Here is a 23,248-nt window from a genome sequence, read left to right on the forward strand (position 1 = left end):
TTCCACTGCAAGGTATCACATAGCATAAGCACTTCTGTCGGAATCCTCAGGGTCAAAAAAAAAAGTTATTGCAGATTTAAATTGAAGGAAGGCACTGGGACTATTCCTGTGATTAATACAGCACCTTGTCTTGTACTGCAACTAGCTCAGACACTTTTCTCTAACTAATCTGTGTAATACATATAAATGGGCCCCAAGCAAAATCACAGATCCTTAGTAACTCTTTGCTTCAAAATTGAGATCTCAGTTTGGTTACTCAAGTCTTTTATTAGCACTGGATGTTCCCAGCAGAATTCTGCCAGCACTCAAATCTCTGCATGTGGATCTCAAGATATGAAGGGTTTTGAAGCCTGGCTCAAGTCACAGATCACTTAAAAGTCATAGATTCATCAAACACTAGTTTTTAATTCCTTTGTATCAAGTGCCAGCAGTCTGCATGTGCCCAATGTAAGCAAAACTGGAGGCAGAGAAGCACAGGACTGAGACACATGAGCCAAACAACAAAAAAGGTCCAGCTCAAAGTCCAGTTTAAAGAAAGAACCCAAAACTAACATGTTCCTTTTATTTCTATTTGAAACAAAGATGCAATTTTTCCCAGTGTTATAATTTGGGGGTAGGTGGTGAGGACTGACTCAGGACTTGTGAATGCTTCGGGCTGGAAGTGCCGCAGGGATAAGGGAAACCACCATTAAATGTCCTTTCTTCTCAACCCTGGAGAAAATTATTGCAACCAGAGAATCAAAGGGCTGCAATAGCAGCAAGAGACCAACCTAGAGGGCTTCCCAGTGACATTTTGCTGCTTCCCCTCACACACACAAGTCCAAATGCTCCTGCCTGCTCCAATGCCCTCCCTTGCCCTCCCTCCCTCCCTCCTCCTCGTGTCTTTGCTGCACTGTGTACAATCTGGAGCCCTGAATATTCACCCTATTCCAAAACTATCCGGGCTCTGATTAGGGAACGAAACATGCGTCACTGTATCTGCACATCAAAGACCTCACAGCCACAGCATCGGCAGGGATGGGAAAGGGAAGGAGCAGAACAGAGGTGACAGTAGGGACTGATTTTGCGTAGGGGGAGCTCACCATTGAGATTTTTGTCAGAGTGTATTTAAAGATCTGGGAGCCTGCAGTTCCTCTGAGCTTTCATAATTCCTGTTCAGCACAACCCCAGCTTCACCAACCCTCCTCCCTCCCCGTGCAAGCCTTCTCAGTATCCAAACAAAGTGTCAGCTAGAGACTGATATCAGACTGAAATCTGCTGGCAAAAAGTTGTTGTTTTTGCATTTTTGTTTTTCCACTTAAGTCTGCATTATCCACAGCAACTTGAATATTCAGATAGCTCAAATAACAGAAACCAATGTCTCCAGTATGTGCTGAAAGAAGACTGTCAGAAAAGAGAAGCCAGTCTCTTTCAAATGCCCCGAGATGCTCAAATCTTTTTTGCTTTTCCTGAACAGTCAAGTCTCTTTTCCCCCCCCCTTCCCTCCTCTTTGAAATAATTACCAAAAAAAAGAATACCGGTCTTCAGATACTAATTTCACCACCAGACCCTCTCAGTCTGAACACATCCTTGCAGTCACTTAAGCACTTTATGCACCACCCCCAGAAAAGGTGCTGGACTTGTCTCTTTCCTGGTCCTGGTGAAAATCTTCTCAAAGCTCAACAATGCCAGAGGAGCGCAGCTGTTAGTTTAATTTTGTCCAGATCTTCACAGCTGATGGACTGCTCCATAATGGCCACGCCTGAACAGTCAGCTCAATTATAGGTGCCTAACCTTGCAGTATCCCGCTGAATTGGCTTGTAGAGCACTAACAGATTTTCAGGGAGAGAAGCATAGGGCAATAGATAACTCAAAGATGAATTGAAGCTGCCTGTTACGTAGACTTGCTTTTCTTGCTTATTGTTTAGCAATCCCTTCAAAGCAGCACATGGAGCACAGCTCAGAAACCACTGCTTCAACTAATACACTTGAGACACCAGTTGTTGGAGCTTGGCAAGTTTCCACAGCCTGAGGGCTGCCCAGCAATCCACAAATTCACTAGAGAAGGAGAATGCCTGAGTGACAGAGAAGGATAAAATTTTAGGCTCTGACCTCTCTTTGAGATGATACTCTCATTCTCAAATCGGTTATCTAGTAGTGCTCCAAACACATAAGCGAAGAATTCACTTACTTCAGATGTACGTGAAGAAGCCCATCTTCCTTCTGTGCAAACCAGTACAGAATTTGCAAATACTGAGATGCTGCAACTCTGCGGTGAACAACCAATCTCACCTTCTTTATACTTCCACAGAAAACTTTCAACCACTCCTCTCAGTGAATCTGATGGCACACAGATTTCTGCAGAAGCAGTACTGAAGGTAGGGTGTAGATGGGACTACCACTACTCTGCCCAAGCAGCCAGCAGCGTACCTCCAGCCTCCTAACTCCATGACAAGGCCTTCAGACCATGTCACAAGAGTGTGCTCTCTAATTAGATGACCTGCATGACTAACCATCACAGTGTGAATTGTACATGTTAGCTAGTGTGGTCTAAACCACGGTTCAGATTTCCCTCTGGGAGAATCCTCTTGCTTTAAAAATTGGTATTTATTTTTTAATGAACACTCAACTACAGGTATTCATGTGAATACAGGAACAGACCAGAAAAAAAGCGTGCACACACCTTAATCATCACTTCAATCTGGTTTCTAATAATTTTTAGGTTTTTCCTATCCTTTTCACAGCTCTAACAAAGAATAACCCATTAGCTGAACTCAAAAATAAACCCCAACAGCTTCAAGCTATAAATAACCAAGTCAGATATGCAGGATTCTGTAAACTCCTGTTTTCACCACACAAGGGCAAGAAAACAGGAAAGACAAGGAGAAAGGGTGGAGTTAGAGTTGGGTTTTTTTCCCAGCATATTGCTGTAACAACAGATAATGCTTATATACAAATGCTGTGCAGATTGCAGAGCCAAAGAGACATGTGCGTGAGCTGCAGAACCACGAAACAACACACGGGGCGAATCTATAAAAACATCTCTGACCAGCCCACAGCCATGGGATAGAGAAAGGTATGAACTCAAGGCTTACAACAGGAAAGCCACAGCACATGTAGAGCTGTGTGATAGGAAGCTTGACCCTGTCCACTCCTTTCTTGCATTAAAAAGGCCTGATTTCCCCCAAACATCTTTTTCAGGACTTGAAGAGGGTTGTGAAAGTGCAAAATGCTGTGACTGGAGCAATGGCAAAGAAGGGAGGAAAAAGAGGAAACTTGAAAAGAAAATCCATGCACTGCAACACCGACATGATCACCTGTCTCCAAAAACCCCAGAATCATGTGCCCCACTAAGTTTGCCAAGTCTGCAAAAATAGATTACTTCCTGACTACCTAAACTCTAAATTTCTAATAGGCTTGCAAACAGCATAAGCCAGTGACTGCAGCCACCACACAGCCATACCACTCCATCCCCTTGGAAAGAGGTCATGGAAGCCCCTTCAGGATGCTTAGGTGTCCCCCTCACAAGAGAACATCTCTGTGACCAATCTGGATGGACCCATTTGGATGGGTGGAATTTGGTCAACCTCACCACCACTGAGGCATCTAGATGAAGCGAGTTGCTAGATGCTGAGGATGCCCCAGAGGTCAGTGATGCTCAGCACCTCTCTTCGGCCAAGGGGGCTACAGTCTTTCTGTCCTGGCATCTTAGCAGTAGTTCTCTGTGCTATATTACCCTGTAGGATACCTTTAAAAACTCAGTACCTTTCTCACAATTCACTCCTATCCCTGTTTCTTCACAAGAGCTTGCAAACCCCACTTTTAAAATTATGGTTCTCATCATATTCAGGCATAATTATTTTTGTTTAGGAATGGAGCAAAGAAATGGTATAAATTATGCTTAAGAAAACCCTTTGGCATTGGAAAGAACCAATTTCAGAACAGTGTCTTATAATGGATGTCTCCATGGATACCTCTTTGTCAGCACCTCATTAGATAAGAGCTAAAATGTGTAAGAGTATCTTCTCCTGCATTTCAGAAGGTACCTCAAAAACACTAATTATGCAAATCTCCATCCTCTAACTGATGGATACTTGTAAGTTCAGGTGGCAAAATGGATAAGCTGAGCTGTGCTAGGAAAAGAAGGCAAAATATTTCATTTAGACTCTCTCCTTAAGATTGCTGACACGTCACAATTACCACAGACTGGGGAACCCTTCTAGGCCACAAAACTGCTTTCCCCCCCCCGCTCTTCTTTTTAACAGCATGAAAATAGAAAGGAAGAGACAAATGGAGAGGTAGAATTCAGAGAGCAGCACCTGGGACACCTGTGGTACTGTCATGTTTGAAAGAAAGCAGAAGAGTCTGAATGGCAGAACCATCACCAGGACTAGCCAGGACCTGGTAGCTGGAGACACAGCCCAGAGGAGTTAAGACAAGCACTCTTTCTAGATAGTCCACAGATTAGTGACTAATTAGTCTCCACAAGGACAAATACTTCAATTAAAACAAAAATCCAGCTCTGGTAGAAACACGTGAACCCCAAAGCTAGCTTGACTTTTAGAACAGTATCAATGGCACCAGAAAGACAAAGACAGCATTGAGAGACCCATGTTATCTGTAAGCTAGACATAGTTAACAAAAGCCTCAGAAACAAGGTGAATTGTGGGAGATGGGTCCCATCGGGACCTCCAATTTGAGCACAGCAGAGGTTATAAATGCTGCAATCTCCTCCCTGAAGCAGCTGGGAGCCCACTCAGATCCTAGAGTGGCTTAGAGCCGCTGCAGGGAAGGGTTTTTCTCTATCCCTGAGCAGTCACTGTAAGTCAGTCTAATTCACAGGAGAAACCTTTTAGACCGCTCTCAATTATGCTGATGTGCAACAGCCCCACGGGACTATCTACCCACTGGGGACTGCTGGCATGCTGCTTCTTGGCTGCACTGCCTTCCTTGCTTCCCAGGTGGGAGCAGAGAAACTGGGAGCTACGTAACAGGAGAAAATCTCCCACCACCAGCCAGCTGGGTGTTTGATCCCCTTCCCGTGCCACCATGACAAGGCTCAGGACTGAACCTGCAGGGATGACCTCCAAGTAGAACAAAATCTTACTGAATCCTTAGGGGAATAATCCAAGATGAGAGTTGCCTATTGGAAGTAATTTTTACTTGAGACCTTCCCGTGTTGTGCTTCTATTTCAGGCATGCTACTTTGAAAGCTCAGGAACAAAGTGGAGCCCTGCCAGGTTTCTCACATCCAGAACAAAGATAGCTCACCTGAGAAGCTGCCACTGCAATGCTTTAAACAGAAATCAGGGTTCAGTCTCAGGACTGGGAAGTTTGGCTAAGGCAGAAAGTTGGATCTGCACATCAAGTTTGTACAGGTAAAGTCAGAGACCGCTGCTGAGTCCCCAGCACAGTGCCAACCTGAGTCAGACCCAGCATAAAACTGGGTTCAGACTAAGAGAGGTGGATAGGAACATTGAGGACTGTCCAGGAAGTACAAAACACTGTCTGCAATTAAAGCTGAGGGATATGCAGAGATACGGTTTATTGGGAAGGGTTGCTGAGTTAGAAATAGTTACCCTCCAAGCAGCATCTTGCTGTCAACTCACACTCAGACAAATGGCTCGCTCACACCCTTCTCCAAAGTTCATACAAAGTCCAGCTTATGTGTCTCAACTTAAAAATTAAAGGTCAATTCTGAGTGTCCCCATTATCCATGTCTATGATGAGGATACCAGCACTTCACCATTCCCACAGGAAAGGTGTGGCAGCCTGTATCAGGCAGACACAACACCAGGAGACACTGCATACATGTTACATCACCAACTTATTAAGCTTTGTTCCTCAATGGCTGTTTCATCAAGATTGCTTTGCTGCTCATCTGCAAAAAGCTTCTTCAATCCCTGGGAAATTCAGTGTTGATGGGAGAGATGTACCAAAGCAGGTCAGTCTCCCTGTTTTCTCTAATAAGTCAACATCAGTGCTCTCCACCACCAAGATCACTGCCGTCACCTGATCCACAGCCCTGCCACCTTCCACACCTGGATGAAGCCATCTTCAGCTCCCACTGCACCATCCTTCCTCCCTAAAGCATGCCAACACTGGGCACAGTAATTGCAAACTCTTCTTTCTCTTTCTGCCACATGATTTTTGACTGAGCAGTGACTGCACCCCCACTGAGCAGACCAAGTATTAGTTTCATCTGTCAGACTAACACCAGTGGATTTAATTATGCAAGAATTGGCTCCCTTGAGGCCCATCTTCATTATTAGTCCTTTACCTGAGGCTGTGTGAGCAGAAATATTTTGAGTTTTTCTAATGACAATTACTTGTGTTTATATACTGTCATCCCATGCCCATCATGGCCCCAGCACTGTAAAAGCAGGGAAGCACTTTACTTATCCCTGAACCGTAACTACCTCAACAGTGCAACACGGCAGCTCTTTGACGTACACAGTGATCTGGGCACGAAAGGAGAAAAGTTTCCCCAACCTATGACAAGAAGGCAAAAGAAGAAACTACACAGCGAGTTTCTCAGCACTGAGACCTTTAGCACGGTCCTACCAAATCAGTCAGTCCCTTCACAGGCGTGGCTTTTCAGATGCATGAAGAGTACAGAAGCTTTTGTGTTATGATCGTGTTGAAAACGGATTTTTTTGGTTAGACCTACAGGCTGGAGACAGTGCTGCGAGACACAGATAATGCCATTGAGTCAGGTCCCCTAAAGTAAACATCGACATCCTGCAGCTTGTGGAGAGCTCAGAGGAGGTTCAGGCACTTCTCAAACACAGGAAGGAAACCGTGCAATTTACAGAGAGCACAAGAGCACTTCAGAGTCTCAAATGCCACTAATTTTTTAAAGGGCAGACTTAGACAAACCTGAATCTCGAGCTTTTTTTCTCCCAGCTGTTTTCTCTAGGAATCCCTCTCATAGAACAAAGCCTTGTTGTGCCTAAGAAAGAAGATATATCTGTCCCAGACAAAAACCTTCCTTACGTAAGGAAAATTCACTAAAAGATTCCTAGCTCCCACCTCTGCTCCACTCTCCCAAGAGTGGAGAGACAGGGCTTCCAGCTACCAACTAAGTATCATTAAACTGTGATTTCCTGAAGATTTGATCTGAACAATTATTATGCTCATGATAAGCGTGGTAGCAATTTTCATCTAAACATCTCCTTTACAGCAGATGTGAAGAAAGTGAATGGCTAAAGTTAACCAAAGGTAGGTTCTTGATATTGAATACGACACTAGGAAGTTCGGCAGCTGAATAAAAAGGACTGTCATATATACAGAGGTCAAGGAGTCAAGAGCAGTTAATTCATTTCTACCACAGCTGTCCTCCATGACCCGGAGGAAATCATATGGCTTTTCTGAGTTTCATTTGCCTATTCAGCCGCACATGAACGATAGCTCAGAGTCACTGGGGTGATTGGAGGAAAACTCTCTGATAGCAGACGTGCCAACTACCCTCCACGTATACTTCTGTGATATGACATCCTTTTTGTGAGAGGACTTCTTTTTATTCTTCATTAATTTCCTCAATAACTACAGCTTTCAGAATACATTTTAAGACAAAGACATGCTTGAATATTAGTGCTATCAAAAAATAATGGGAGTTTAAAGTATGTCCTTGATCACGTCTAGACAGAACCATATATAATGGATTTCTACTATCTAGGTAGTAGATATAAATAGATTAATATTACTCAAAGACCTGGAACATCTCTATGCATTACCCAGAAAGGAGTGATCCTATAGCGTAAGCCCTTACTGAATATCTATTGTCTAATGAAGAGTGCACCATCTGGCACCTGAATCACTATCTGCAAAGTACCTAGAGGAAAATGGTCAAGGGGTGCTGGGGTGTTGCTCAGAGTCCACTTGCCAACCTCTTCTCTTCTAGTAAAGGGAGTGACAAACACCATCAGAACTGACAAAACTGAAGCTCAGTAAACTTTAAAGATCAGGAAATTGCATCCAAAGACTGCAGGCAAAGTGCCCTACCAACCGCTGAGTCCAGACAGGAATGTCAGCATTCATGTCAAACAACTGGCCAAGAAAACATGAACAGCAGATGTGAGGTCAAACCCAGGTCTGAACTCCATGACTGTGCTTCAGAACCCTCAAAGACAGCAGATTAATTCCCAACTCTGAGTTCCTAAGAAATTCTTACTCCCATCCTGTTACAGCCAGCAGCTCAGAAAAGGCACGCACCGAATTCCTCCAGCATCTTAGACAGTCATAGTGGAGGCTGTTGTGATCAGGTGCCCAGGCCCCTCTGACTGTTCGACACAGGTCCATTGATAGCACAGTGCCAAAGAGGGATCTGGCCCCAGGTGCATCAAAATGAGTAAGGACAGAGACAGCATCAAAACTTTTTCTGATCGCTTTTTCTTGCACTCTTTTGTAGACAGGAATATTTTTGATTGCAAGACTCGTACAGCACTGTGTGACTGTAATGCTATCCCTGAAGACTATCCCTACTTCTTCCTTTTGGAAGGGACAACGTGACTCTCATGAACGTGCCCCAAATTTCTCCTGCATCCACTCCTCACCAGCAGTTAGCTGTGATCCTTGGCAGCCTTGCATCAATCTCACTATGCTAAGCTTCCAATTTCTTCTTTCACTGAGAAAAAGCCACCATCAGGAACTGGCAGACTTTTCTGGGGAGTCTTAGCTGGCTTTGAGCCCTGAGCCAAAGCAGCATTTGCTCTCCACCATGGGCTGAGTCTTGGTACTGTTGAGTATCCCAAATGTTAACATCTGCACTAGCAAACAGGGAATCTCACACAGACCTAGCTGTTGAGGAGCAAAAACATGCAGGAGTCCAGGATCCCTGCCTGTGTTTCAAACTCTATTCCCATTGCTTATGTCCACAAATTTGTTTCCAAGGGTAGCACAGAAATGCTTATTTGGACCCAGAGCTGGTTTGGTAAAAGCAGCAGAGTGTTGGCATAAGATGCATTCACACTTAGCCAGGAGTTCAGCAACATGAAGACCTTTTTCAAGCAAGGGGAAGAAATGAGAAGAGAATACAAAAAAAAAAAAAGAGCGAGCAGGAGTGGGTTTATCTATGAGTTAAGGCTGTTTTAGGTGTAAGCCTGGGGGAATTAACTTTAACACTCCATTTCAGCTTCTTTTTCCCTTTCTCTTCTGCATAAACTTGCATCTCTCTCCTGTCAGACTTTGATGGCTTTATGTAACTGTTTAAAAATTGAACAAGCTTCTTAACTTAGGTTTAGCAGAACACACTTTTTTGCCTCTCTCTCTCGAATGCACATTAAGAATAAAGATTTCCGGAGAAAACAAGACCTTTTCCATCCTCTGACATCAGCCACTGTAGTACACAAAGCCACGTCCTTGAGGACTGTATTTTTTGTACATTCTGTTCCAGCACAAGCCAACGCATCTGCAGCCCCAGTGGGCTTTACAACTGGTAGCTGGAAAGAAAGACTCATCCCAGAGAAAATACACAGGTTAACCACTGCAAAAGCACCCACAATGAAACACTTCAACTGGGGGGAGAATCCTAGAAAGCAGTAATGAGGAAAGAAACACAGAAAGCTTGTCAATAAGGTATGGCAGCAAAAGCCCCAAGTGGCAGGCAGGGCTTTGCCCCATATTACAGGCTGAGAAACAGTCTGTGACCTGCCGCTATCATGAGAATAACTTTTCCTCTTTTTTTTTTTTTTAAATACAAGCTGAAAAAGTTTCTGCTGTGTGACTAGATGAAACAGCTTGAGAAGAGACTCCCTCAAGGCTCAAAAAACAGAGGCAAATAACCCCAGCCCTTTTCTGTGTGTTTGTATTTCTTAATTACATCAGTTTCTAAGCCAGAATCATATTTGTTGATGCTTCAGGTTGGCATTGCTGGTGGAAGAGGCTTTTGGGAAACCAAGTAAAAATATTCAACATCAAGATTTGTAATTAAAACCCTTCTCTTAAAGTGTGTGTCTGTGTTTGCATTGTGGGCTCTTTAGGGCAAACATTGCTTCTTACTGTTTGCACAAGCTCAGAACAACAGACTCAGTCCCGACTGGGGGCCACAAGCCACATTCAACAACAAATACACAGTATGGGCATCTCTCGCTCAAGCTGTTTTCCTCCCAGCTTGGAGCTAAACCACAAGGCTTGCAGCAGCAGGCGAGGCCTGCGAAAGGCACCAGCTGCAGACTTTGCCCTGCTCCAGTTTTGGGAGACAATGAGCAAAGCGCACCCAGTTCTGCTCTTGGTCCTCACCACACCACCCTGGGGCACGGCTGCCATCTGACCCACGGTCTTCATCCTCCCCTCCCAGGCGCTAGGCAACACCACAGGCTATCCTGCAGCACACTCTTTCTGCTCACTAACTCACTAACTGCAGCCCTGAACACGGTGATCCTGGCCATAAATCCAGAGTTCGTGCTACACACCAACACTACTGGCCTTCCCCCAAGACAATGGTGCCGTACTTCTCCCAAGTCGCAAAAAAACGCCAAGGCACACAGCTGCATTGAGCACTGCAATCCCAGCAGCATAAAACCAAATTAAACATTTTGATACCCAACGTCTCTGCACCCCAAAGAAGGGGACGTGACAATCTCACAACGCTGCTGCACAGAGGCCAGCACTATGCTGCCCCTTCTAGGGATGGGGATGCCAAAGCACAGCAAAGCTATGAGTTTTCCAGTATCCCACACTGAGTTAGGAAGATAATATTAAAGAATAGGACAATTTACTGTGATTATCTGTTCATCACATGTCTGTATGGAAGAGTTAACCCCCTCCTGCCCACACCACACTGGCAGCACATGGGGTGGGCTGTTAAAGACCCCAAATGAGCTATTAAAAAGACCAGCACTTAGAGCACTGTGGTTTTTTCTCCTCTACTGCTTTTGCCTGCCACATCCTCACACCATGTTTTACTTGTCCCCAGCTGACGCTGTCCCTGGAGAAGGTACCCTCAACACCCACGTAACCCCATATGCTGCTGGTTTTGGGGGTGTCGTATCCATGCATCCCAAGTCAGTCCTTGGTGCATGTGGCAGTCATGCTGGTGTGTCAGCGTCCCACAGTGGGCAGGAACCTGCTTCAGGGGTGCAGCCCAGCCCACAGGCCTTATGTAGGACAGGTTGCTTTAGGAACTGTCTAGGCACAGAACAGAAAGAAAGTCCAAAGTACACACACAAGGTTTGCACTGCAAGTGGGCCCTTAGAGTCTAAAAGCTGGTTGGAGGAGCCACCAGACTAAGGGGCCAAAAGCCAGAGCAGTGTCCCAAAGAAAATCAGCACAATTTTTGAGCCCTGACCAAAAGACCACAGCTTCACAACGTTTTTGAATGTGGCCTGCTTTGGCATCTTCACTCTGTATCCAGAGTTCAGCATAAAAGGCCTGTGGATCTAACCAGACAGCAGAAGCATCATCAGTGAAAGAATGCCTAATGCTGATCTGCAGAACAGTGCCACAGCTGCAACCACATCAGGCAAAAAGCAAATAATGAAATAATAATAGGAAGAAGATCCTGAACCTTCCTCAAAGGCTGCACAGGCATTGCTGCCAGCACAAGAGCCATGGCTCTACAGCACAAGCGGAGGGGCTGACAGTGTGTGAAGGAAGCACACATTCCCCCCATGGCCTAGGGCTCATCCTTGCAAGGACGCTGCTCCCCAGCACATCGCAGGTGGCTGCAAAACGGAGCACGACGCCTCCCTTCCTGACTAGAGCTTAAAATTGCACAAAGCCTGCCCCCAAACCAGGCTGAACTGCTCGCAACCACCCCCATTTCCTTACCCATTCTATACAAAGACACCAGGGATCACCACCCGCCCTTGCAACTCCCGCAAAGGCGGCTGCACCATGCTCCACACCACGGAGGCGACCTGGACCTGAACCAGCCTATATGTGGCACATTATATAAGCTATATGGGAGGCAACTCCTTTCACACCACCACCAATTACCTGGTTAACCCCAAAATCGCAGCAGACCCATGGCTGCCTACAAACAGTGCCACTCAGCTCAACTGTTCAGTGTCAAGCAAGAGTTATCCACCGCCAAACTTCTGACCTACTTCTGGTGTTGTGTTTCTCCCCCTCCCTGCTCCTGCCCTCAGTCCCCAATTAAATCTGTGTGAGATTTCCTCAATTATCCTCTTCCTGCTAATAGATGTGGAAAGAGGATGCCATAACAACGTATTCCCCTGGCAATCGTTCAAAATAAATCTCAGAATTAATGTTGAAGAGTGCAGAATGGAGGAATATTTTAATTAAACATAAATGTATAGAAACGAGCGGTTACATTTAAGAAAGCTGATCTTTTTCTGTCACCACAATACTTAACCTCTCAGCCATGCAGTGAGAATCCTACTGCTCTTATTTAATTGACAGGCCAATAAATCAGCACTAATCTCCCCTTTCTCTGTAGCTGTGCACACTGATGTTCAGCTGAGGTCAGCTATTTCAGAAAATAAGCAATACTCAACTGGCACAACCTAAACAGCAACATGCATGGGAATCCCGTCTTGAAAAGTCTCCAAGAGGCAAAGCATCCTAATACTTGAAACAGACACATACCTGTAACAAAACTTCAAGGGGGAACCTAAACAATAAAAACCTGTGTTTGGAAATTTTTGCAGGAGAATATGCCTTTAGAAAGAGGAGGAGCAAGAATAGAGAACTCCTATTTGAATGCATTATGTGAGATATTCTGATAGGCACTTGCCATTCTGGATGAATAGAGATAATTTGAACAAGATTTCTAATTGAGACAAAAAACATCTGTGAGCAATAGGTAATGAACAGTGCCTGGAAATCGCTTTGCCCATTGCAGAAGACAGCAAGCCTTTGTTCAACTTTATAGGCCCCTTTCGACTCATCTCAGAAAAGTATTGTGAGATAAGAAATTGCAAGTCTTTATAAAAAGGAGGCTTTAATCCAATGGAAACTACATCTGCACACCTACATGCTGCATTTTCCATACCTGAGTTCCCACTTTATCTCCTCTGTTTATCCAAAACTGTATCTTGGGCCAGAACCGCTATACGATCTCCTAACAGCTAGATAACAAACCTCAATTAAACACATCACTGTGAAGGAAGCTCAGTGTAGCAATATTACAGAAGGAAGTAAAAAGTTTATTTTAAGCCTGGTGGAGAGTAACATGCAGCATATTAAAGGAAGCCAGACCAGATCCCTGCTGCAAATACCCAGTAAACTTAACACACAGCATGTCCATAGGCACACAGCAAATAGCTAGTAGAGTGATCTCAAAATTATTTAGGGCACTGCAGTGCTGGATGAGGCTAAATGAAAACAGATGATACTTAAGCCAAGGTAGCAATGAGATGTGAAACCATATCCCACAGCAAGGAACCAACGGGCTGAGAGAGAATCACACAAGACCACAGAAACGAACAGGCTTTCACTGTGCTAGAGATGGACTGAAAGAGGTAGAAAAGGAAATAAAACATTTTTAACTATCCCCCAGTATTTCTTCATGCTCTGTGAGGGACCTGGATGTTAAAAATTAACACCCCTGGGAACAGAGTGCCATCTCTCAAAACCCTAGTCCCCTTTTTGTATAAGAAAGGCAGTGACTCCTATCCCACTACAGCAATACTCTGCTCTTCTCTGGAAAACACACTTTCTCTAAATATCTCCTGAGAGGCTCTAAATAAAAAAGCTGCAGCTTCCCCTCTCGCCTCCCTCCCATTGGTGTTTGCTGTATGTACACCAGAGGCCTTCGTTTCCACCTTAATGCACATGTACTGAAGCTATTTTTGGCCAAGAGTGACGTGGCTTTGTTTGCATAACTGGGTTCTCACCTCATGATCTGCCACTCTAATAGTTTGCAAATATAATAGCTGGAAAATGTCCGATTCCCAAAGAAGTGCCTGTAAAGTTCAGCTTCTCTTTGTCTTAAGGCCAAAAAGAAAAAAAAAAAAAAAAGGAGGAAAAAAGTCTTTCTGCAGAAGCACTTATAAAGGGCTTCAGCAAGATGTAAACGAAATTATTTAGTGATGACCAGCTGGGACACAGGGGTTTAATTCTGCTCTGGTTTGGGTGAAAGAGTATCAAACAGAAAAGACAAAACAAAACTCACACAGGAAGATAGCCATTTTACACAGAGGAGTTTGAAACACTACAGCCAGATCCACTACAGACCTTATTTCTAACAACTCACGTCAACCCAAAATATCATCCATAGGAAACGCAAACATCACTGATGGCTAAAAACAAAAGCAGAGCTCAAAATAGCAGCATTTCAGATGAAGTGAATGTGTCAGCTGGACTATTCTCAACTGTCAAAACTGAGCTGTAATCACAGATCTCTCCTGAGGAATATTTGATATTTGTCCAGTGTTAAAAATAAAACTGGGATATCTTAGAAGAGAAAGAGATGGCCCTAATAAAGAATGTAGGGAAATAAGTCATGTATACAGTAAGATCCAACCACTGGTTCTTCTTGTACAGTCCCCAACTACTGGCAAAAGACGGGACAAAATCCATTTCTGTAACAATTTTGTCACTGCAAAATGCTGCACAGCTGACTGAGCCAGGAAAATTGACCATTTTTGTGACATCTTTGTTTGAAAAGTACCAGTGCTTCGAGTTCTTACTTCACACCTAGCCAAAGCTTTGCCTCCCAGGATGGTGTTGCCTGAGCAAGAACTTTACATTTGGGCAAGATTATTGCTCAGTTTATACTGGAGACATCTCCCTTCACTGTCTGCCTTCCTCATCCATCAGCTTTATCTACCCTGCACCCAACATTAAAAGGTCCCGAGGCATTCCACTTTACATAGTATTGTCTCCAGTGATGTCTCCAGTGAAGTCACACAGATAAATGTGTAACACAAGACCACTGAGCAGCTCAATTCCCTACAAACTCTGGCTGCAGGGAAGAGAAGGGACAGAGACTGTGGTGGGGAATACCTCTCCCTCCTCATATCTAGGAAGAAATTTCTCACCTGCACAAATCACTAAGCTGCCAGAGATGGGAAGAGAGTCTAGAAACATCTTTCTTACCCTGCACTGAAACAACACATCCTGGGAGCTTCACTCACGGTGTTGGCTGGCCGATTGTGCTGTGTTATATTTCAGCAGGGGAATTACACAGCAAGCACCTCACAGTGCAATTACAGGGAAAACACCTGACAGTACACTGTACAGCAGGCTTGATGGAGACAAAATAACATACCTATTTGCAAAAGACTGAATTAGCTCCTTAACCATTTCATGGACTCGATGTGGAGCTGAAAGCCTCACAGTGCAGTGTCCAGGTCTGTCATTCTTCAAAGACAATGGAAATCTCCCAGAGGTGCTCAAGCCAACAGTGGCATACACAGCTGAACACCTGGGAATCAAGACAAAGGCAATCCCACACGACAGCTTCTGTGAGCAATGCCGCCCTGTGCACTTCCAGGAACACAGGCATCACTGCCAAGACTCCTGAGTGCATCACAGCTATGGTAAAGTCCTGAAAAGCTTTAATTTACCTTTTTCTGATTTCCTACTTTCTAGACAATATCACCTGACTGCAGCCCATTTAAGTGCCCAAAAAACAACTGCAACACAGCAGCCTGTCACTGCATGGCAACACACTGCTCACTATTCAGCTCAGGCCCTTCCCCAGCATTATGCTGACGCTGATTTGACATATCCACTTCCACATCTAAATATCTCAGAGACACCAAGTACCCCTACAGCATAGCAAGTCCCCTTTAAAAGACAGTCACAAATCATTGTCTGGCTGCAGTGGGACCTGCTTTTTTCTCCAGGCAAGGCTAAACTCACCTAAAAAATTGGAAGCATGTCACAAGACAGAGAGCTAAGGAGCACCTGTCATACAAGGGGGAGTGGTGGAGTTATTTCTGCTTTTAGATATGTAAGTTCTTGTATGAGGAGGAATGTAAAGGGGAATCATTCAGTACTGACTCATGTCTCTTGGAAGAATCTTTATCTTGGGCATCCCACTCCAGCTGAGGTTTACAGCAGGCCTTTTCTGGCTTGCAGCAATTATTTTGCTTTGCTTTCTCTCACTTACCAAATTGTATATAGCACCACTAGGGATAAACCCTATATCTGACACCACCACAGAAAGCAATGGCAGACAAGCAGAATTGCAAAAAGCAACACTTTGTTAGCATGTAGATTTGCAGGAAAATACATCTTGACCTGGGAAGCAACCAGTGCCCAAGCAGCAATCCTCATTCAACGTAAGTTAAATCCATGGCTGAGGGCAAGCGTGGTTCAAGGCCAGTGGCCAAAGACCCCTCTGAAGGTGGTCCCCAATGGCCACAGGCTCTGTGCTGAGTCCCTGACAAGGGGATGGTTTCTCTGATGCTGGCTCATGGTGGTTCTTCAAAGTGGGCTCTTCAAAGGATGCTGCAATGCATCCTGCTGATGCAGAGTCTGTCTTGGTATTGCGATGGCAAACGGTATTTCATACTGGTAACAGCAGTACTGCAACCAGCTATTATTCCATCTATTTTTTTAGTTGCTCAAGAGTACAACTGCTGACCCTATCACACCAGACAGAGCTAACATGAAATGTCTATTCTTGTTCAGATAAGACTGATCTCTCAAGGTTTTTGGACAACAGAATAATATATTTCCCTAGATATTAGAGACTGAAAGAGATTTATTAAGGGAATTATTCTCTATATTCTGTGCAGTCCATTAAGAGATGAGGTTTTCCCTGATTCATCAAGGAGCTCATTGCAGGCCATGTGATTTCACTAATGTAATACTCAAGTTCCCTTTGCAGCTTCTCATCCTGTTAATTTTATACTTCTCATTCTCCAACTACAAGCACAGTGTTGGGTTAATGTCCCAAGTTTAATTCAGGTATGAAAACTACTAAAATTCCATAGGACAAAACCAGGAACAAAATTAGACCCTTTATTCCTACCTATGGTACTAGGTATCAGCAGCTTGTTACCCAAACCCTACTTCAGGCTTCTTGATTTCAAAACGCAGAGCAAAATCCAGCCAAAGCAACTGCACCTTCGCCGCAAGCCCCAGATTTTCACATGCCATTCAAAGTATCACAGCAGTGTGGCTAGGTGCACTGGTTTTTTTTTTAAATTAATCTATCCCCTCCACATTATGAGTATCATCAGATTAGAACAGGTGGGGGAAAGGAACAGAGGGGACGGTCCCAGATCTTCCTTCCAGGGCATCAACAGAAACAAATCAAGAGCTCTGGACACAGCATGGTATTGCACGTAGCTCACAACACCACAGAGGTAGAAGAACAGCCCTCCCACCTCCACACTGCAGCTCTCCATCACAGGAGCCAAAGGGAAATTGCCCTTGGCCATGTCAGTCTGATGATGCAGTGGAACACTTCAGACCTCATCTCAGAGTACAGGGAGGCACAAACATGGTAACTGCTTCCCCTTCATCCCTTGATGAGTTTCTGGATGTATTCACCCAGCCAGCAACCACTGGTTTCAAGCATTTTTGTATGGAAGAAGCATCTCAGAATCATATCTCAGCAGCTACAGGAGAGATTTTGAAGCTATGACCTGTGCTTTTGCCTTTCCCTCCCAAATTTAGCTCCTTTCCAGCTAAATACTGGTGACACTGCAGTGGCCTTGAATCACAAATGCAGCCAGAGCTCAGGAAGCACTACAAAAGCATTTGTTCCAATATTTATTCAGAGGTTTTTCATGCTACACCTACCACGGACTTTAGTTTACTGAGAACATAGTGCACTGGGGAAGGGCAAACCACACAGTATATACTGCTGCCAAGCAAAATGTCATTAAGGTTTTAGCAATGCAACAGAAATTGAGTTTACATTAAAGCTTCTTTTGTATAAACCATATCACAGAGTGAAACACAGTGACAGAGCTGAGTAATGAGCTGAAGCAGAGCAATCAAGGTGGAACTACTGAGCAATAGGGAAAAGGATCCATTTCAAGCTGATATTTAAGATGAGGATAGAGCTTAATTTGAACTACAGAAGAGGTGATACAGTCACCATTATACGTGCATTTAATACTATGTAGGATGCAGTACCTACCACGTGCAGTTGCACAGAAAACACCCCAAGGTCCAATTGCACTATAAAGACCATCACAAACTGGAAGCTGAAGTTGTTCTTAATATAGGCTTACATGTAACCTCTAAATAGCTGAGAACCTCTTCTAATTCTGGAACTTCAAGTATCTCTCTTGTGTTACCCAGAACAGAAACTTACAATTCAAAGTTTACCATTTTGTCATTTCAAGCTTCTCCTCCCTGTAAGGATTCATGCCTACTGAAGCCCTGTCTGTCCCCAGGTGTGGTGGAGAAACACCCATGCTATGGCACACTGTTGGTCTAACACCGAAGTGATCAAGGCTTATGTCCCCCCAGCACTGCTCTGGACAGAAACACAGCACTCTTACATGTTATTTCTAAGCAAGACAAAATAACCAGAGCATGGTAAGTTTTAAGTACTGCTCACTTTTGCTACTACAAACCCTAAAGTGTATTTTGCACTAATATTCATCATAGTCACTGGGGAGCAAGTTCAAAGCATGGTCCGTTCATGCGAAATGGATGCAAATGGTTTTAGGGATGACCTAGAGTTCACTGGAGACTATATGCATTCATTCAGTGTTCTCCGTGCTCTGACCAGTTCATAAACTAAAGCGGATTAGACACATCAGTCCTCAGGTGCTTAAAAGGCTGCCCACTGCTGTAAACCCCACCACTTCAGAGATCCTTGCTGAGCACTCTTCACACAGACAGATGGGGACCATATAACACCATTAGAGAGTTATGAGGCTCTGAGACAGGGGCATCAGGATCTCTTAGCCTGGACTGAATTGCTGTTTCCTCCTTGAATGAGCAATTTTTATTTCTTTTTTTTAACAATACTGCACAGACAGAATTTTTCAGAACTTGCAAAAAGCATTTATAAATGCCTAAGAGTGGCTTCGTGGAGGAAAGCAATGGAAAAACTATATAAAGATTTCAAAGCACTGCTAAGTAGAGCAGCGTAATAGGTTTATCAAGATATAAAACAACCCCCCCAAAAATATAGAGATCAGACATACCCTGCCAATAGAAGTACTGAATGTTTAAAGTGAGGGAAGAGAGATTCAAAGAGGATGTATTTTTCTGGCAGTCCTCCATACATGCATATAAACCTCTCGTAACCAGCACACTGATATTTAAACTAATTAGCACCAGGAAAGCCACAGGACTATGCTTTTCTATCAGCCTATTCACATTGACAGAAGGACTAAAAAATGACTATGATTACATACAGCTCACGTATCAGAATGCAGCAGTCCACGATCCCTGCCACACCCCCTTCCTTCCCTAAGTAGCAAGGCAAGAGAAACATGGTGCAGGACACATTTCAAATAGAAAAAAAAAAATAACCCCACTAAACAAAATGCTCACTCAGCATTATGCTAGAAGATAAAAATAGAAAGCAGGAGAGCTGGTACTGAATATCAAGCAGCATTCCCTATTCATTGCAGCACAGTGTGAGCAAGAGAGAACCCCAATCAACTTTCCCTTCACTCTGTGCTCTTGGAGGCTGCACATTGTTTGAATTTCCTATTCCTCATAAACATGCCAGTGGGGAATTAGCTTTGGGGAGCTGTGGACTCACACATCGACCATCATTGCAATGGCAACCCCCCCACCAGCCTCTGAAAAAAGCTCATGACTTCAAGAGGAGAAAGGACAGGCTGGCTTGGTGGTTTTTCTGTGAATATTGAACACCTTTGCACAGCAGGCCTGCCTAGTATTGGTATAGGGGATGTCAAAGAAGCTGGCTCTCATACAAAGTTTCCATTCTAACTAATTAGACAGTGGCTTCCTTCAGCATATAAATTTGGGCTTTAGTCCCTTGTACAGGAGTACACAGGACAGGAAGGGGGAAAAGGAGCAGAAAACAGCAATGTCTGCAGTCATCTTTGCTAAGTTAAAGGCTAACAATTAAATCTCTAGTGACAGGTGAGACAGAGAGAACCAACACACACATGCCTCCACACACTGAGAGGATGGTTCAATTTTAGGATGGGCTGATCTCCTTCTGCAGAACGTCCTCACAGCATCTGTCTATAGAAAGAGCTGAAATGAGTTACAGCTAACTAGAAGCAACAAGTCCTTTCACAAATAGCAGCAGAGGCCATCGATTTGGGTGAGAACAAAGCCAGTCCAGGATGGGACTGTCATCCAGACCATAAAACATCTCTCAGAATTAGTCTGGGGCTGGAGAAAGTATCTCATTTCTCCCCTTGTCCATTGTCCCCAGGGATCAGCCATGACACAGCTGGCAGGACATGCCCAAGGGTAAATCACAGAGGCATGACAGATGCCGAGGGCCCCATCAGAGCTAGGGCAGTCTTTCAGGCATTTCAGCTGTCTGCTGCAGCACAGCCTGCAGTTTTGGGCACCATGAGGTCCCATGCAAGTTGGTCTTGATTGTGCCAAACTGCTCCCATAAAAGCAAAGGCTCTAAGTGACCTAAGTGCTAAAAGAAAATGCTTTGCACATAAACTGTTTCTATTCAGAGTTTTTACTGAAAGCTTCTAAAAGTCAACTCAGTTTGACCCTACCTACTTTTTTCCTGCTTCTTGAAATTAGGAGAGAAATCAAAAAAATACTGCATGGCTCTATATGTACCACCCTCTAGTGCTTCAGTTTTCTTACTCACACCTACAAAGTGGAAACAATAACCCTTACCTACTCTACGGAAAATTTCCAAAGCTTGTGCCCAGACTTACAGACACTCACTTGCTAGGACAGCTTAGGTATGACTGACAGGAGAAGAGAACCATAAGCAGTAAGAAAAACCACAGGTTTGTGCACGCACACGTGCACTCCTGGGATGAAGATGAGATGGAGTACAGGATTAGACGCTTGACCTTCTCTCCTTTCCTGCTACCACCACTTACATCTGCAACTGCATTTCACCATGTCTGCTGTCTGGACAGATGGATTAAGAAGCAGCCAGCTGCAAAATGATGGACAATGTTACCAGATGTGACAAACAACAGTGACAAACAGTGGTCTTGACAACGGGGATTCCTCCCTGGGCTTAGTATCAGCTTCTCAGCCCAGACTTCTGGGTTAGCAGGTAGTTAAGAGATGCCATTTGCAAGTCACACATACAACTCTACCACCCCCACCACCCCCTGCCCCCCAAAAAAAGAAAAAGAAAAAAAAAGGAAGGGAATGGGAGGGTAATGTTTTTCAGAAAATGTGCACATTATGCAGAGCAAAGAATAAGCAGCCTCCAAGGGCTCACAAGGCAGCTGCTCATCAGCAGATCCATATTTTTGCATGACATGTAGCAATACCAATGCTCTTTTTGCACAACCACCCACATCTCTCCAAGAGATGGTACCAATGGTACCAATGCTGCTAAGACAAGCCCAATGCTTTGTCAGTCTCCTCTTGCTCTCTGTCCACCTCACACATTCCCATTCAAGATGGAAATCAGGCATAGTTTCTGCAGAAGCCTGGTTTGGAAGTATAAATCACTCCTTTCTGTGTTAGCTCTGCCACCTGACTGGTTGTCAGCTGTCAATGAATGCACCTGACAAGAAATACCCAAGGCCACAAATCTTGCCTCAAATTTATAAATCTTGCCAAAGAAGAAATTTCTTTCTGGCAAAGAGGTGATTTACAGACCTGTAGATCTTCACTCAGCTTGGGGCAGAGGCGACAGATGAATTTTCCAGCACTGGTATTACAAGCCACATTTATATATCCTACTTTTGCAGCAGTTAACACAGTACCTCTGATTTATAAACCCCAGCACAGGTTTCACACCTGCCTGTTCACCGTAATTCAGGCTGAGCAACAAGCTGCCTAATGGCAGCACTGAACAAGTCTCTGAGGGCATCTTGATCCGCACCCAAAACCAATTCTCTGTCCCAGTGATGCACGGGTCTTTGGCACGCCCGTGTCCGAGCCGAACATCACACACATCACACACAGGTCTCTGTTCTCATGAAAAGCTCATTTCCCTTTCCAGTTCCTCATCCTTCCTATATATCACCACTGGAGAAGCAAAGTTTCTTAACTAACCCTTCCCAACCTTCAGCAGTATTTTTGGTTTGCTGAAGTTTCAATTTTCTGCTGCCGTGGTAAGAGGTGCTCTGATGTCAGGCTCTACTTGCAATCAGAAGCAGGTCTGGTTTTATTGAGACGACTCAGGACACAGACCATCTTGTTCCTCATGCATTCAGTAGCAATACTGTGTCAAGACAGAGTAGGATCTTGGTTTCCAAGCAGGACCTGAAGGACAGCTATGAAGGCTGCAAAACATATGGGTCCTCTTAAGAGATTAAGAAAGCGTTTGATTAATTAAGGTAGAACAAACATATCAATGCACTGGTCAGCACCAGATTCTGAACATGGAAATAGTTTATATGAATAACACACCTGACGATACTCTGAGGTAAGGCTTGCATACTGTACAACAGGATATTTCATTGCTGTAACAACAACTCTGCAGTTGCCTGCCTTTATTCTGGCCCCAAGAACAAACAGCTCTATTGGATTATTTTATCTTCCAGGAGCTAGACGTTCAGCACGCCTATAATCAAAACAGCCTTCCTGAGTTGAATGAAGCAGTTTATGTCTGGGAAGCAAGGTAGGACCTAAAGGGAAGGGAGAGAAAAGGAAGGGCTGAACTCCTTGCCTAACTATCCTCTGGCTTGTAACTCAGCCCACAAAAAATCAGGAGAAAAAACAAGTGTGATGCAAGATGGCATTCCAGAAAGTCACAAGTGACTGAAATACCAGTGGTCCATCCTTGTGTGTGTTCCCTGGAAGCCAACACCCAACGCAGCAGGCTGGAGAAGTCAGTCTCTCTTACTGCCAACTTACTGCTTCTATGATGGAAAAATAGACACAGAGGCCAGGTTCTCTCTGGAAATCACATTTCAGGAAGGCAGTTCATCAGATCAAAGGGAAAATGAATACAGTAAAGGACTGGTAAGGAAGGACAGTAACAAGGAGGGAAAGAGCCACAGAGACACAATTGCAGAAGGTCAGTTCCACCTCTTGATTCCAGCAGGGAAGTTCCTGGCTCCCAGATCATCCTTTGTTTGTCTGCTCTAGAGGAACAAGGGCTAAACCTCTTCTGCCCTATTCACTAGAAAACGCTCCTTGCATCACGTTAGTTGCCAGCTAGCAAATTCATCAGGTTTTGGACAACCCAGAGTCTTATATGCTGGGTACCAGTGAAATCAGACTTGCAAATAATACAAATCCTAAACAAGACCATGGAATAACCAAGGTCTCCGACTTCAAACGCATGGCACAGCAT

General features: G+C 44.3%; 1 protein-coding gene across 2 annotated transcripts in view; it reads right to left on the reverse strand.

Annotated features, from left to right (window-relative positions):
* ARHGEF9 (Cdc42 guanine nucleotide exchange factor 9) overlaps positions 1-23,248 on the reverse strand; it is a 221,387-nt gene that overhangs the window by 155,653 nt on the left and 42,486 nt on the right. The gene's annotated exons all lie outside the window — the stretch shown is intronic.

Source organism: Strix aluco, chromosome 10 (genome assembly GCF_031877795.1).
Source record: "Strix aluco isolate bStrAlu1 chromosome 10, bStrAlu1.hap1, whole genome shotgun sequence".
Lineage (NCBI taxonomy): Eukaryota > Metazoa > Chordata > Aves > Strigiformes > Strigidae > Strix > Strix aluco.